The 17,123-nt window shown below is 38.0% G+C and overlaps 1 protein-coding gene across 6 annotated transcripts in view; it reads right to left on the bottom strand.

Annotated features, from left to right (window-relative positions):
- CNOT4 (CCR4-NOT transcription complex subunit 4) overlaps positions 1–16,817 on the bottom strand; it is a 149,649-nt gene extending 132,832 nt beyond the window's left edge. For all 6 annotated transcript variants that reach the window (XM_043463791.1, XM_043463789.1, XM_043463790.1 and 3 more), the window contains exon 1: positions 16,596–16,817. The gene's annotated coding sequence lies outside the window, so the exon portion shown is untranslated. The remainder of the gene's footprint in view (positions 1–16,595) is intronic.
- Between the last annotated feature and the right edge of the window lie 306 nt (positions 16,818–17,123).

Below are 17,123 nucleotides of genomic sequence, written 5' to 3' on the forward strand. Positions count from 1 at the left end.
TAAACAGGGTATTCTAAGATCCAGAAACTTGCCAAGTAGCAAAATCTTTGTTTCAGTCTATCAAAGAGTAACAAAATTATCCTTCCATTGAGCATCTAAGAATGTGAACTTCTATGAGCTCACTTTTCTACTTCCTTCTCACAATCCCTATTATCTCTATTTCTCTACTCTTTTCTCCCAAGATATGCTTTCTCCCAATTTTCATTTTTAAACCTATATTTTATCAATTCCAATCTTAAAAAAAGTTCAAGCTTGTTGGCCAAATTTTTTTCTTATATACTTTCTTGTGAATATGCTTTTATATAATTTACAGTATGTAGGTACCTACTATTCTCTAAGTAGGTAAGGATAATAAAATAGTTCTCCAGTAAATAATTTTCAAATACCTAACAAAGCCATTTTTGTTAATACCTTGATGGTAACAACATATGACAGATTAATTTGAAATAGATTTTGGAGCTCAGAAGTCAACAGCTCACTTTAAAATATAATCCACAATTACCCAAATCATTTATTCACTTAAAAATTACCCAGATCTGAGCTACACCACTTGGTTTTTGTTTTTTTTTTCCACCACTTGGTTTTAAACAGTTTAAGGCTTAACCCTATAAAGGTATTCCTTGAACCCAATATGAATCCTTTTTTTCCAAAGATCAAAAAAGGTAAGAGAAATAAAAGCAAAAACTTAAACCCTCAAAGGACTACAACATGGAAGGAGAAACAGTAGCAATGGTGCTAAGGTCCAAGTTTATGAAAGTTTATAAAACCTTTAACAGCAAACTAAGTCAGTGCATTTTTGCTTGTGTATTTATTTGTTTGCTGGGTTTTATGTTCAAGCAGACTTTCCTCATGTGAAATTTTCAGTCCCTTTTCTTTTCTACCAGGTACAAATTGCTTTTACTTTAAATTTTAAAATTTTACATTAGTAACAGAATGATTTATAAAATATAGTATTAGTAGTCCTAAATATTAAGAAGTAAATAAAAGATAAACTCTTATACTTTTTAAATTCCTCCAAAATTCTTCCAGGCAATATACAGAAAGCATAACATGCCTATATAGTACCATGAGAAGATAAGACGAAAGTCAAAAGGTTAAAAAAAAAAAAGGAAAAGAAAGACAACTCAAGGTTTCAGAAAGTGAATACTAATAAGCATAACAACATAAAAATACTAAACTTCAGAAAAAATCCTTTTATATTACATAACACCAAAATCATTTTTAGAGAATATATAATGGATTAAAATAATTGAAACTGTTAGAACAAAGGAAAAAGTAAGATAAGACAGCAATGTCAAAGAGATATAAAATGCAAACCACATATGTAACTGTAAATTTTCTACTAGACACATCGAGAAAAAGAACAGGTAATTTATCTAACCCAATATATCCAAAATATTACCAACTCAACATGTAATCATTAATTTATACTTAGCGCACAACTTAATTCAGACTAGCCACATCTCAAGTGCTCAAAAGCCAACACATAGCTCATGGGTAACATAGTAAACAATACAACTCTGAAACAGCTTGAGAAAACAGGCATATATATATATATCTATCTTCAGACCAATCTCTTGGTACCAATCTAGGGTCCTAACTACTAAAATATGAAAAGATCTGATATCAGTAGTAACATACACACAATATCCCAACTTGTAATATGACTGCTGATCCCAGTATAAGAGAACATTCTGAAAGGGAATCAAAAGAAAACATTAAAGAACATCTGCTTCAGAGAACAGAAGTGAAAAGATAAAAGAAAAGAACTATGAAGTTGTTTTTTCAACTAATCTCCAAGCTTCTCTACATGTTGCAATACAGTGTAACTCTTCTAGAAATCATGAGCATTATGACAAGCACATTCAGAGTACCCAAAAAACATATCTTTCATTTCCCCACAATTTTACACATGATTTCCCTATTTGTATCAATTAACCCTTTTGTTGTCATGTTCAGTATCATTCTGTTGGAAACTTTATTAACAAAAGTAAAACCAACTCACATCAGAGATGGCAGAATGCACTATCAAGATATCTGAAAGAAGAGTTTAAAGTATAAAATACTGATTCAAATAGAGCCAAAGGTCTTAAGAAATACAATACATCCATGTGGAAGTAGGGAAAAACAGAGAAAGGGCAGGGGTAGAGAAGGACACCAAGTTTGGCAGGAGTCGGGGAGAAAGCAAGTGTTGCTAGAGGAGGTTAGAGGCAGTGGTGAAGCAACAACAGATCACTCTTTTATTTGCCACACTGTGTGGCATGTGGGATTTAGATCCCTGACAAAGGGATCAAACCCATGTCCTCCACATTGGGAGCATGGATTTGTAACCACAGGGCCACCAGGGAAGTCCCAATGGATCTCTTATTTAAAAGGGTGGTCCAGTCTTCCATTCAAAGTAACTTTCTGTAATAGTAACCAACTCATAACCTCTCTTCCCAATTTCCTTTGGTATATAGGTCGTCAGGTCGTTTGGGTGTAGGATGGAGGAGAGGAGGGTGAATGAGGTGAAAAGCAGACAACTTCCCCACCCACAAACATTGGTATAATCAAAGTCTACGTTAAATATGCCTTCAAGGTTTAGTTAAGATAAGATAGACTAGAATAATCTCTCATCAACTCATGAATAGAATGATTGATACCCAGGTAATGAATGTACACTAGGTAAGAAGGGAAGAAACAAAATCAAGGTGGGGGTGGGGCGGACAGTGCAAAGGAAAATAGAATCTTTGGATCAGAGCTCCTAACTACAATAAGATTGTTGAGTCGGGAAGTGCCTGGAAGGAGTGAAAAGACATATGGTGGTCAGAGAGGGGTTGCATGAACTGAAAATCATGGGAGGCAGGGCTCACGTCATTGGTAATAACAAGGCATAAGATACGACTATGGGGACTTCCCTGGCGGTCCAGTGGTCAGGACTCCTCACTACCATTAAAGGGGGCACAGGTTCAATCCCTCGCTAGGGAACTGGGATCCGGCATGCCAAGCAGCACAGCTGGGGCGGGGGGGAAAACATACAACCATGAAGTAGTGGCTGAGATTGGGTGGAGAGCAAAATCATTAAAGAATTTTAGAACTTAAGAGGTCAAAGTAATAGAAACAACACAAATGGTACACACTGCAACTGTCAAGAATTTTTAAACGGATAGTGTTATTAGCAAAAACGACAGTATACTATGAGCTAAAAGATGAGTAGCTCAGAATGCAAGAAATGCCAGCAAACCTAAGGGTTTTTGGACAATATAAACCAGGCTCCCTTTTTGACTCCTAGTCAGTAGAAGTGGCCATAATGAGAAATGCAATCTTAAATCTCAGTACATGAAACTCACCACTGACCCTTGATGACAGCATATAAAAATTAAAGGAAAAATATGATAGCCAAAACTTGCAAGGATGACAGGGGAAACTGTCTTCATAACAGTAGGAAGTGGAGGAAGTGTTTAGGGGAAAAAAAAAAAAAACAGTGATATGAGAAATTTTGCTGATGATGGAAAGGACTGAAAAGGTAAGAAACATTCAGAACTTTGTGAGGATTCAAGCGTGAGACATGAACTGTCACTTGGGAGAATGGTAGTAACTGACATAAAAAGGGATAAAAGATATAATGAGATCTGGACTTCAGGCGCGCAGTGGTGTCAAGCCTGTGAGTGCCAGAGGGAGAGAGGAGGCGTGAGGAGCTCCCTGTGGACAGAGCACAGGGGTCTGGGGAGCCCTGCCCTTCGTCTCAGCGCAAAGGGCGCTTCCTTCACCCTAACGATGGCATACAAGGAAACTGCAATGTACCTGTGAGGCTGTAGAGTTTTTAAAAATTAATAATATAAATCTTTAGAACAGTTCCTAAATTCTAATAAACACAAAAATTTAAGCTTTTACCAGCTAATCAAAAGTAAAATATAATTATTATAGAAAAAGAGAGGTGTCTTAACATTTTTCTTTCCTCAGTTTAATGGGTTTCCCAAGTGATTTCCAGGGAAACCAGTACCAAAATGGACTCAGAAAACCCACTTGAGAAGAGGAAGTTGATCTGAGAAGATCAACTTCTATATAGTATCCATCAATCTCAGAAAATTGGCTTTTCCTCCAAAATTGTATCCCCAGCACCACTTAAACTGATTTCCCCATCCACCTCACTTCAATGGAGAAATAATTTACTCATTCAAAGAGCATATACTGAGCACCTATTATGTACTAAATGTTATTCCCAGAACCTGGGTCTATCAAGGAACAAACATCCCCAGCCTAGTAGATGGAGATTGACAACAAAAGGAATATATAATAAGTAAGTGGATTATATGATATGTTTGAAGTATTGTATTTTAAGGGCTTCCCAAATAGTGCTAGTGGTAAAGAACTGCCTACCAATGCAAGAGATTTAAGAGAAATGGGTTCAATCCCTGGGTTGGGATGATCACCTGGAGCAGGGCATGGCAGCCCACTCCAGTGTCCTTGCTTAGAGAACCCCATGGACAGAGGAGCCTGGCAGGCTACAATTCACAGGTTCACAAAGAGTCAGACACAACTGAAGTGACTTAGCACACTGTATTTTTTTTTTAAGTAAAACAATGCAAATATTAGGAGAGAGAGGCTTGAATGCTAACTGTAAATAAATAGGGCAGGCCTATTGAAAAGGACATTATGTGAACAAAGGTCTGAGGGAGTTGAGATAGCTATACAGTAATTGGAAAACTGTTCTCCAAGCAGAGGGACAGTCAGAGCAAAGGTTCTAAGGCTTTTCTATTCAGTTCTTACCACTACTTGGCAATGATTTTATTAATTTTTTTCCTATTCTCTTCTATTGTCCAATCCTACTCCTTACCCTCACTTCAGCAGTGGATGATAATAACAGCTAATATTTATCAAATATTTACTACATACTAAGCATTTTCTAAGCATTTTAAAAAGATTAATTTAACAGGTCTAAGAAATAACATAGATCTATGAACATAACAGATCTATGAACTAGATCTCCAACATTTACAAGGAAAAAACCAATGCATGAGAAGATTAAGCAACTTTCCTCAAGATTACAGAGTTATTTAGCAAGTGGCAGAGCCCTGAAGCAGCATGTGTAATAAGTCTTCTATACTGTGAAATTTAAGAACATTCAGCACGAAGACTGCCTCAAGTTTTCTCATTTCTAATAAACAGAATCTCTCATATTACACATTCAATAACTATGAAAGCTGCTATTATAATCTGTTTTACTGACATTTTTACAGTCATTATCTACTACTGAACAGTCTTTACCTACTATCTCTACTTACCACTTCCCTTAACTCCCCCCAATCTGATTCATATTCCCAGTCTAATGAAATTGCTCTAATGTGATTAGTGACCATCCCACCACAAGCCAAAGGGCCTTCTCAAGTCTCCTTCTCCTGGAATGTTGCATTGCTGCTGCTAAGTCACTTCAGTCGTGTCCGACTCTGTGCGACCCCACAGACGGCAGCCCACCAGGCTCCCCCGTCCCTGGGATTCTCCAGGCAAGAACACTGGAGTGGGGTGCCATTTCCTTCTCCAATGCGTGAAAGTGAAGTCGCTCAGTCGTATCCGACTTTTAGCGACCCCATGGACCGCAGCCTACTCCATCCGTGGAGTAGGCTCCTCCATCCATGGGATTTTCCAGGCAACAGTACTGGAGTGGGGTGCCATAGCCTTCTCCCGAATGTTGCATTGAATTGTGTCATTTCCTTCTTTCCTCCTGAAGTCATACTGGAAGTGATATCATACTGGATCTTACCATCCCTGTGACTTCTGCCCTAGGAAATTCTTCGTTTTCTGAGACATAGTTTTCCACCTTCTTTTTACTTCTCCAGTTGTTCCGTTAATAATACCTTTTTTAACTTCTACCCCTTTAAAAGGAGGGATCCCCAAAACTTACTTTCCTTTATACTTGTCTGTTATCTCAGTCCCCCTCAAGGTTCATTCATCCAATAAATATTTGTCAAGCGTCTTTTTACCTACCAGGCACTGTTGGAGTCACTCTGGATACATCAATGAACAGAATAGACAAAAAACATCTTATCCACATAAAATCAAGTATCTGTGCTACCACAGACACTCAAAACCATCTTCCCCTAAATACTATGGTTCTTCCAGTAGTCATGTATGGATGTGAGAGATGGACCATAAAGAAAGCTGAACGCCAAAGAATTGATGCTTTTGAACTGTGGTGTTGGAGAAGACTCTTGAGAGTCCCTTGGAAAGAAAAGAGATCAAACTGGTCCATCCTAAAGGAAATCAATCCTGAATATTCACTGGAAGGGCTGATACTGAAGCTGAAGCTCCAATACTCTGGTCACCTGATGCGAAGAGCTGACTCATTTGAAAAAACCCTGATGCTAGGAAAGATTGAGGGCAGGCGGAGAAGGGGACGACAGAGGATGAGATGGTTGGATGGCATCACTGACTCGAAGGACATGAGTTTGAGCAAGCTCCAGGAGTTGGTGACGGGCAGGGAGGCCTGGCGTGCTGCAGTCCATGGGTCACAAAGAGTCGGACACGACTGAGCAACTGAACTGAAACACTATTTTAAACACATCTCTCCCCAACTTAAAAAAATGAATTTGAAGTGACTGCAATGATTCCCCTCTTATCAATCACATCTAAATTTCTCTGTCTTCGTTCAAAACACTCATAATTATTTTCTATCATACCTGTCCAGATTCATTTTCTAGTATTCCCTGATTCAAAAGAATCCTAGATAGGTCAGTACTTGGATTATCCCATAAAACACTCTACTTGTGTTTCTAGTTGGTCAAATAACTACTGAAAACCTATGTCCACTACCTAGACAGAAAAAAGTATACTGAATAAAAACTCTACTGAAACAGATTTTTTTTAAATCCTTTCAAATGTGTAAAAACAGCAAACACTTCTACAGGGCCTACTATATGCCAAGGGTTTCCCAGGTGGCGCTAACGGTAAAGAATCCTGCTGCCAATGCAGGAGACACAAGAGACACAGGTTTAATCCCTGGGTTGGGAAGACCCCCTGGAGGAGGAAATGGCAACCCACTCCAGTATTCTTGCCTAGGAAATCTCTTGGACAGAGGAGCCTCGAGGTCTACAGTCCATGCGGCTGCAAAAAGTCAGACACAACTCAGCACACATACAAAACAAGACTATATGCCAAACACTACTCCATGCATTTTATAGACATTAACTCATTTATACCACACGACAATCTTAATGGCTGCATCCTACAAATGAGGAAGCTGAGGCCCTGATAGGATAAAGTAACTTGCCCTAGGTCTGACAAGGAGTATGTGGTAAAGTCAAGATTCACGCTCAGGCAGCCTGGTTCCATACTAAACTGCATAATATTCGCAGCAGAAGCAATAAACAAAAATAGCAATTCAAAAGGCTGGCAAGAAAATCCAGAGGCCAATGAAAACTATGTTCAACTGTATTAAAAAAAAATCATTTAAGTTAACTCCTTTACTCTAAGAGCAATATTTCTTTTAATATAATGCCAAGTTTTGAAGATTGTAGAATTTAGTAGTACATCATAAAATGCACAATCTGTAAACACAAACACATCATATGTTATTCAAAGTTCTTCAAAGCTGCTGAAAATATTTGCTAGGCATGACAAAATATATTTTTATATATTTATATATACATATAGCTAATAAATGTTCTTTTATTAGCATGGCTATTAAAGTATTTTATTGTCATACTTGTTTTCATTAGTATCAAACAGATTAGAATACAGTGCAGGGAAGGTAACTACCTTAAACAAAGACTACGAGCTCTACTTTCTAGAAGCAACATTCACATCTGTACTAGGGCGAGTATAACAGAAGAGATTTTAATAGAAGCAAGACATTCCCAAAGATGTACCACTAAGCACCTAACTTATATCCATACCCTGCAACCTACCACCAACTCTATGGCTAAAGCACATTTTACAAGATTTCTAAGGATTCATTTAGGAAATTTATGAAGCTATTTTAGAACTGATTATATACAATTAAAAATCAAAGGAAGAGGTTCTTGTATAAAATAATCTTAGAATAATCATATGCCAATTTATGAAGAGACGAGGAGTATCATACATATTTTTTTCTCTTTCCCATTTCCCCCTTCTTCCTGGCAGATTAAAGACACAATTATCAGGTTCTGAGCTAGAGAGATTAAAATACCGAAGCCTGGCGAAGGAAGCTAGTCTGACTTAGAAAGGGCTAAAGTTTGTAGCCTTCCCAACTAGTAGCCTAACTTAGAAAAGAAAAACCTAAAGTGTGTAGCCAAAGGCAGCAAAGGAGCCCGTACCATCAACGCCTGAGGCAAAAATGCACTGTGGCCGTTATTAGAATTTGAAGACTTTCATTGTATTTTCTGCCTGTCTTCCCTTTTCCTAGGTTTGCAATGCACCTGCCCTCCTAGCAACTCAAGACACTCCCAAAGCCACTCACACAAAAAGGGCCCTTTCCCAAGGTTTATATGAATAAAGCTATGCAAAATACTAATAATTTGACATTAATTCAAGTTGTTAAAATCTGGGAGAGCCTCTTGGAGCATGGAACCATTTGCTCCCCTCCCTACCAACCCCTCAGGGCTTCCCTGGTAACAGCTGGTAAAGAATCCGCCTGCAAGACAAGAGACCCCGTTTTGATTTCTGGGTCGGGAAAATCACCTGGAGAAGGGATAGGCTACCAACTCGAGTATTCCTTTCCCTGGTGGCTCAGCTGGTAAAGAATCTACCTGCAGCATGGAAGACCTGGGTTCAAAAGATCCCCTGGAGAAGGGAACAACTACCCACTCCAGCATTCTGGCCTGGAGAATTCCATGGACTGTATAGCCCATGGGTCACAAAGAGTTGGACACAACTGAGTGTCTTTCAGTTCACTACCACCCCTTCATCATGGCTCCATACTCAAGGCATTAAATTAAAAGTTGCTGGGGGAAAAGAATAGATTGGGAGCTACCAATGAAAATATTCTCAAATACTAAGGCTCTCCTATACTGCATATTTGATAATTTACTTCCTTTCCACGTAGACTGGGAATGAGAAAGAAGCATAATCCTCCACAAGATTCTTCTGCGCAAAGGCGATCTCAATTCAATCTTAAATCCAAAATTAAAATATGAAAGGCTCTGTTAAAATATAGCAAAGGAGAAAGCAACAGCTTTCTATTCTAGTGACCATATTAGACAGCACACATAACCCGCTAAAGAAAGAAGGGGAAAAATGTCAGAAATAGCTCTGTCACATTACCAGGATCAAGGAGGTTCAGGATGGAGGGAATGTCAATGAAAAACACATATTTCCCAACAAAGCACCATATTACATTATTATCTTTATTCTTATTATAATTTCCCAAAATATTCATGGCATTATTGTAAATCTTTTATATTAATAATAGGAAAGAAAATGATTGATAAGTCATTTTGAAGCTGTAAGCACCCCAAGCTTGATATATTTTCAGACTCAATTGTGATAATTCTTGAGATCTACATGCTAAATGTTGTAAAAAGGGACTACGTGTCATATTGAGGGAAGCAAAAAGAGAAGAAATGCAAATAAAGTATTATTACTCATCTATTTACAAAGCCAAAACAAGAAATCTACTTTTTCCCCGTTGCTTTAAGATACAAAATGAAATTTTCCTTCACAAAACAAAGAAAGCATGCTATCCAGAAATACACAATAGATGAAGAAAGTTGGTTTAATGAAGAGTAAACAAACCAAAACAAAGAAAAGAATAATTTCAAGGGTCTCAGAACTTAAAAAAAAAATTCCAAATAGAATAAGCAAGCCTGTTGTTTAACCAGATCTGTTTAGAATACCTCTGCAAAACAAAGTATAATCAAAATAAATCAAAGAATAAACTTTCACTTAATAATGGCCCTACATTCTTTCCCCTGCTGACCTATCCTTATTCATCCTTACGGGAGCTTGGGGTTGACAATATTAGTATTCTATTCATCAGAATTTTATGCCATTCCTTCTGCTTTCATCAGGTCACTATTAAACTTTAAAGACACCCAATAATATATACTGGTTACAAGCTGTTCAAACATACATTTCCTAATAATCCTGAACTCATACACACTTAAGCAGATGAGGCATCAACTTCTCTTTTACAGATGAAATATGTTCCATCTCATCATCATGTAATAAAGATTTTATTTTCTAAACTCTTATTTCTCAGTGAACACACAACTAAAATTATTTGAAAACACTGGTGGTTATTTTCTGCTGAAATTTTTTGAGATTGTTATTTTGAGAAATCACGCATCACTTCCTTTCCAAAAGCTGGGCTTGGGTAACAAACTGCAGTTTACTATCAAAGACAAAGAGACTACGTTTCTTCAGTTCTCTGCTCTCCAAAACCTTGTTGTCATTTCTGGATGTAAAGGACTGAAGCGAAGATGGAATCTAAGAGACGTCACGCCAACATCTCTGATTAATTTTTCTCACTCAACTGTCCTCCCCAAAATATACTGCACACTACTGAAGGTGGGATCTTTCTAGAGAGTACTTTCACTATGTCATCTCCTGCCCCAACCAACCTACTGGCTCCTTACTACTTAGCAGATCAGATTCAACCTGACACTGAATACACCTCACAATCTAGCCCAAATCTAGTATACTAATTTCTCTGACACCATTCTCAGAAATTAGCACCTTATTCCACTGAGATCAGACTCATCTCTCTCTCACATCATGCTGGTCCCCATTAACGTGTCTGCTCCTGCTTCCACACTCCACATGGAATGTATGGAATGTTCTCCTTCTGAAGACGCTCTGCCTATACAGACAGTACATATTCTTTATTCAAGTCCTACTTTCTCAAGAAGCCCTACTTCTAAATATCCCTACTCTAACATACTGGACTCAGACCTATGAATCAAAGCATTAGATGTATTATGTTTTGGTTAGCGCTAGTTAATAATTATGGAAGTACACCCAAGAAGATAATGAACTCTTAGAAGAGGTTGAACCGTTTCCCAAGAAGCACATCTATAGTAAATACTTAAAGACCATCTGACAGACTGAATAATCATGCTTCAAAAAGAAAAAAATCAAGGATTTTTATGTCAAAAGATTTCTAGCTCATATGAAATAGTTGTGAAGATGAGGATTTGCTTCAGAATAATCCAGGTCAAAGAGCAGGGGGACACGGAGTAAACTAAGTGAAGGCACAGGTGAACCCAGACTGATTATGAGTTGACCTTTGAAGTGACACAGACACTTCTGTCTGTGTCAGAGATTTTTGACACAGTAGACAGCGATTTTTGTCCACTTTTGTTTAAAATTTTCCACAATGTTTTCTTTTTTAACACTAATAAGTCTATAGTTTATTTTAAATGACAAAACCAAGGCATAGAATACCACTTTTCTTTACCCAACAAATACCCAGGTCCCTATTTAAAGTAAGAAAAAAATTCTGGAATGATCTAACTTGGCAGGGAACTTGTATGATTCTAATTCTCAACTAAGAATTAACTTAAAAATTAAAGGAAAAAAAAAACAAAAAACAACAAAAAAAGAAAAAAACAATCTAAATGGAAGGGATCACCATCAAAAGAAAAATTAATCTACTACCAAAAGCAATACTGTTTATATCTCAAATTCTCATTCAATTACAGCATTCACAAAAGGACCCACCCAAACAACAGCTGAAAATCAGCTGTTGTTTTTTTTTTAAAAAAAGCAAAATATGAAAGGCAAAAAAAAAAAAAAGACTGCTACAATCAACGTTCAATAAGCCAAATCAGTCAACGCTACTTCAAGAAATACACAATCTGAAGACACCTATTGCTCTTAACAAAGACTGACTTAGTAGAGTATTAAATAATCAGAAAAATAAGCACTTCCTCTATTCTGAGAACTGAAAATTATGTTTAAGAAATTTCAGATATTTGTCTTAATGACAATGTATCTGTTTGCTGCTACTAAGGAATGCTCCACCGCTTTGGTAGTTCAGGCTACAGCTACTTATCAAAATTCAACCACCATTTCTCTACATCATCATTAATTCTTTTTAAAAGCAGTAATACAAACACCTACTATCTTTAAATGTTGGCGTTTTATTCTAATGACATTGCTTCTTTACCTTGACTTTTTTTCTCCCAAACTAGTTTTAGGCATATACACACACTAATCTGATTATTTTGATTTCCCCTTCTCCACAATTTCTCTAAATATTCAAGAGGGGAGGTTTTAGATACCATAACTAAAAACCCAGCTGATTGCGAACAGATATTTCACACACCCTGATGCTGGGAAAGATTTAGGGCAGAAGGGGCGGGGGGGGGACAGAGGATGAGATGGTTGGATGGCATCACTGACTCAATGGATATGAGTTTAAGCAAACTCCAGGAGATGGTGAAGGACAGGGAAACCTGGTGTGCTGCAGTCCATGGGGTTGCAGAGTCGGACACGACTGAGCGACTGAATAACAAATAAATAGCAAGCTTTATCCTCATAGCAATACATCATCTGTCCATCACCCAATACAATTAAAGTTTAAAACAGGACAACTTTCTTGTATAAACAGAGTTTAGAAAGAATGAAACCACACTCACAAATAAACTTCTTAGAAGAAAAATAAACATACTCAAATTGCCTTGTACTTGCCCTATCTTTAAAGTTTCATTTTCCTAGCGAGTAAAGGTAATGATCTTCTTTTTAGTAGCATGTAATTTCCCTCTTCCAGTAAAAGAAAAACTGCTATAGGAAAGCTAATCTAAGGGGCCAAAGAAAAACTGCTATAGGAAAGCTAATCTAAGGGGCCAAAATAGTGTTGAAATTTTCTCTTCTATAAACTACTTTAAGAATCATGCTATGAAAAAGAAATGAGACAAAACCTATTGGATTAATATTACATCTGAAAAAATTTGATATTTACCATACAATCTTTTCTAATAAAGAAGACCACATAAATATCAAAAAGTATTTTCAGAAAACCACTAACTATAAGATTATCTTCTTTCATCACATCACTAAGTGAGTAAATAATGCCCATCTTTATTATTTGTATACTCTTGACTTTTGAGAAAAAATATTACTTTTTAAAATATCAAGGGTATTACCACAAAGAATGGGCCATTTGCACATTTTTCCTAATATCTCTGAGTTAAACACAAATTTTTTTAAATCTCAAAATGTGTTAACAAATTTTATCCAATACATGCTACTCCAGTGGGATGAAAACCATTTACAAGTTCCACTTAGATTAAGAAATCCTTTGAGAAAAGTATGTAGTACATTCTAGTTATACTATTTCTAGAGCACTAAAGATCTCTATAACCTATTTCCCTACTGTTTTTCTTTAGAACCAGCTGAGATGAATGTAACTTCCTTCACAAAAAGTCAAGACAGTAGTAAATTTAATGACAAAAAACTAACTGAGTTTTCAGCAAATGCTTAAGTTTTCACAAATTAAAACTTTGTACTTCACTTGAATGGTCTATAGAAATAGTAACACTGAGTTGAAACGGATTCATCAAGTGCTATTTGCAGGCACCAAAAAGAAAAAAAAAAGTTTTAATCAACAGTGTGGCTTAACCTTAAGACAGAAGTAGTGAAGGAGAGAAAGGGAAGATCTCTAAAATCATAGTGCTTAAACTGAGAAGGTATTTTTTCATTAACTATATATATATATAAAACATCATCTTAAAAATAAAACTCCCCTAACACAAGATGTTCACCCTTAAGCAATGCCCTCTTTCTTTTACAAAGTAATAAACTGCAAGTTATCGCTAGTGCTCCATTCAGACTGAAGTTGAAGGGCATTACAAAACAATTTTTCTGCACTTTGCCATTTGATTATAATTGTCTCATCCCTCGTAAAAGGTCTGTCTACAGAACTTCATATAAATAAATTTTATAATAAGGTAACCTTAAGTAACTCACATTCAAAAACTCTCCATTAGAAATAATCTATTCAATTGAAGAATTCAACTACTGAACCCAGCAGAAAGTATTTCAAACCACCCCCCACTCCCCCCCAAAAAACCCATAAAATTAGGAAGCTGCAATATTAAATCTCAGCTCTCTATTTCCTATCAAAATATCAAAGCACTTTTAAATTATTTTCTTCAGATGTGTTAAAGATCCCATAGTGAATTCATTTTGACTTCACAGTGCTGAAAATAAGAATTTGATGACTGCAGGTAAAAAAAGTATAGAGTGGAGAAAACTACTTGAGAACATTTTTTTATTGAAGCAAAATAGCTTTACAAAAGAAAAGCTATATTAAAATCATTTACCTTCTTCTGCCAGACAGTCCTCTCCTAGAATACATTGCTTACAATTCAGCAAAGCATGACTGCCAAAGGTTTCTAAACCCATTCGGATTTTTCATAGTAGAAAGCTTCTCCGCCAGTGTATTACAAAGAAAAATGAAATGTATTTTTTGCTTAGAGTTGAAGATCAATTGTATTAAATATTTTCCTACTAATATAAACTAAAAGTAATACTTTAAAAAAAAAAGCTCAGGTTATAACTCAACACAAGGTTTGCTACATAAATTGCTTCTAAATCTCAGAAGAGTAGGGATTAATTCAGTTTCCCCAAATTGTGGCTTAAGTGGTTGAAAGGAAAAATGAAGCTTTATAAACATCTTTTCCTAACCTTGGTTTACATTTGATGAAACAGACCATTTATCACAATCAAGTGAATGTAATGTCAAAGGTAAGATTCCTCAAGTATTACAGGTAAAATCTGTAAAAATCACAATTAATGCAGTAATCTCCAAAAGTGATTTAAAGGGCAGCTGTATGTATTTATATTTACACTTGAGGTATTATTACTTTTGCAAATAAGAGGTATATTGCTGCATGAGATTGCTACCATGACTTTTAACATTTTTATATATATCTCATGAATACAATGTCTTATTCATGTTTAAATTTGAGATGTATGTATCTGATCTATGTAATCCTGTTTGTTTTTCTGGTAATTCTTTACTTCACAGTAGTCTGACTATAGCAAAAGCTCCTTCTTCACTTTATGCCATTACTCAGGACATTTTAATTTCGCTTTCACCAAAACAGACATCATAAGCCACCCTTGGCTTCTAGCTTTCTGTTTCTTAATGTAAACAATAATGACAGTGAGTGTTACCAAATGCATTTATGTGCACAGCTTTGTCATTTCTTTTCCCAGCCCCCTTCTTTCCTATGAATAAAACGAGGGATTTCGTTCTAGAAAAAAATCGATTTTTCTTTTGCTTATATACCTAATGGTTTTCAAAAGAAGATAATGTATTCTGATACCTACCATTCTAGAAATGTTAAAAGAAAGAACTTACCAAATCCAAAAATATTAAGTCAGTCTGGTATTAGCCAGAGAGGAAATTTCCACTCAAACTATAAATAAAATGTCATCAATTAAGCTGAACATCAATAAAACTGAGTCAATAATCAATTCTCAATTTGGAAGGAATCCGTAAACCACATATAACCTGCATATAATCAAAATACCACTTATATTTGCTCGTGAAGCTCACAGATGAATTTGATTGTGTGCCAGATTTATCTTATTTTTTAAACGCCTAGGCTAATATTTGTTGGTATAATCAGAGCCCATACTAAGTGTCCTGGGGAGATACAATTCAGAAGAACGTTTGGTAGCATGGAGAAACCAGTCCAAAATGAAAAAAGAAAAACAAAACAAAACAAAACCACGTCTCAACAGAGCGAATAATCCACAAATTGATCACTGGGAGCAAAATGGTCAAGACGCTCCTCTCCGGAGTAGCCTGAATAAACGATCTTCACTCAAAATGTTTAATAGTATCCTACCTCACTTCATTCACTTCCCAACTTCCTTGACTTTTCAGGGGCCAACACGGGGCGTCCCTTTCTTTTTTTTTTTTTTTCTGGAAGAGTATGCTGAAAGAATCAGTTAGGAAAGAGGGACGGGAAGGACAATACCCAAGAAAGCTGTGAAACAGGTGGGTTAGAACGAGCAGCGGCACAATCGAGATAGTTAAGGGGCAGCTTTAAAAATGACAGATGTGGTTAAACGAAAGACAGCAAATCGGAAGAAGCTCCAGGGTAGCAAGACAGGCTGAGGGGCTGACTGCAAGCAACAGAAGGGGGCAAAGGCTAACTCCAGAGTGGTAGCAGCCGAGCAAAAAAAAAGAAACAGCAGCAGGACGAGTGGGCAACGAGCAGTAGGATTAATGAGCAGCAGCAGCGGCACGGGTCAGAGTGGGAGTGATGGCTTTGGTCCTGCGAGACGGGGTCCACTGGGAAAGGACGTCAGAGAGGGGCAAGGGGGCTGGGAAAACAAGGAGTCCTGAGACCTGAGATTGCTGCTCCTACAAAAATGTAGAGGAAAGCGCTGAAGACGAGCAGCCGCCTCAGCTGCCCAATTGAAGAGATTTTCGAAGCAGCCGGCGCTCGCCGCCGTGCTGCCTTCTGCCCCGCTCCCTTTTCCTGGTGGTAACTGCTGTGGCGTAGAGGGGAGAGGGAGGAAGAGGAGGAGGAGGAAGATCGAGAAGGAGGAGGGTGAAGATGAGGCGGGGGGGTGGGGAGAAAGGGGGGTGCGGCCTGCACAGTCCCAGCGAAGCCTCCGCTCTCTCGTAGCCGGTCAGCCCTGGGTTTCCCCTAAAGCCCAGCCCCGCATAGACTCACCCGCCTGCCTTGCCTCGCTTTTCCCTTAGCCGACTCCACGCGCTGCCGCGTCCTCACAAGAGACCACTGAACGAGTGTCGGGGAAAAAAACTCTTCAGAACCGGGTCTGATTGCTTCAGCGAGTCCGACCTTTACGGCTGAGAGAGAGACTCTCAGCTTTCGGTGGGTTCCACAGCCAGACGGGCCACCATCTTACATTAGGGTAAGACTCCTCCGGCCTCCCGTGCGCAGGCGCACGCCGATCCGGTCGGGAGGGGCGGGGGAGGGGCGGGAGGAGTGGCGGGTGGTCGCTCCCGCAGCACCCTGGGAGTTGTAGTCCTGGGATGGTAACCGCCCAGCTGCAAGCCGGGAGTTGAAGTTCTCACTCGGAGGGCGGCTGGCATCGCCTGCCTCACGTGGCTGCTGCTACACTATTGCCTTTTTTCGTGTTTTGCTTCCTTCTTGGCCCTCGTGTGTGCTGCTCCGCTGTCATTTGGTCGGCGGCCTACGTTAGCGGTTCCGTTTCCTCAGTGTTTGCTCAAATATGGG

Source organism: Cervus canadensis, chromosome 3 (assembly GCF_019320065.1).
Source record: "Cervus canadensis isolate Bull #8, Minnesota chromosome 3, ASM1932006v1, whole genome shotgun sequence".
NCBI lineage: Eukaryota > Metazoa > Chordata > Mammalia > Artiodactyla > Cervidae > Cervus > Cervus canadensis.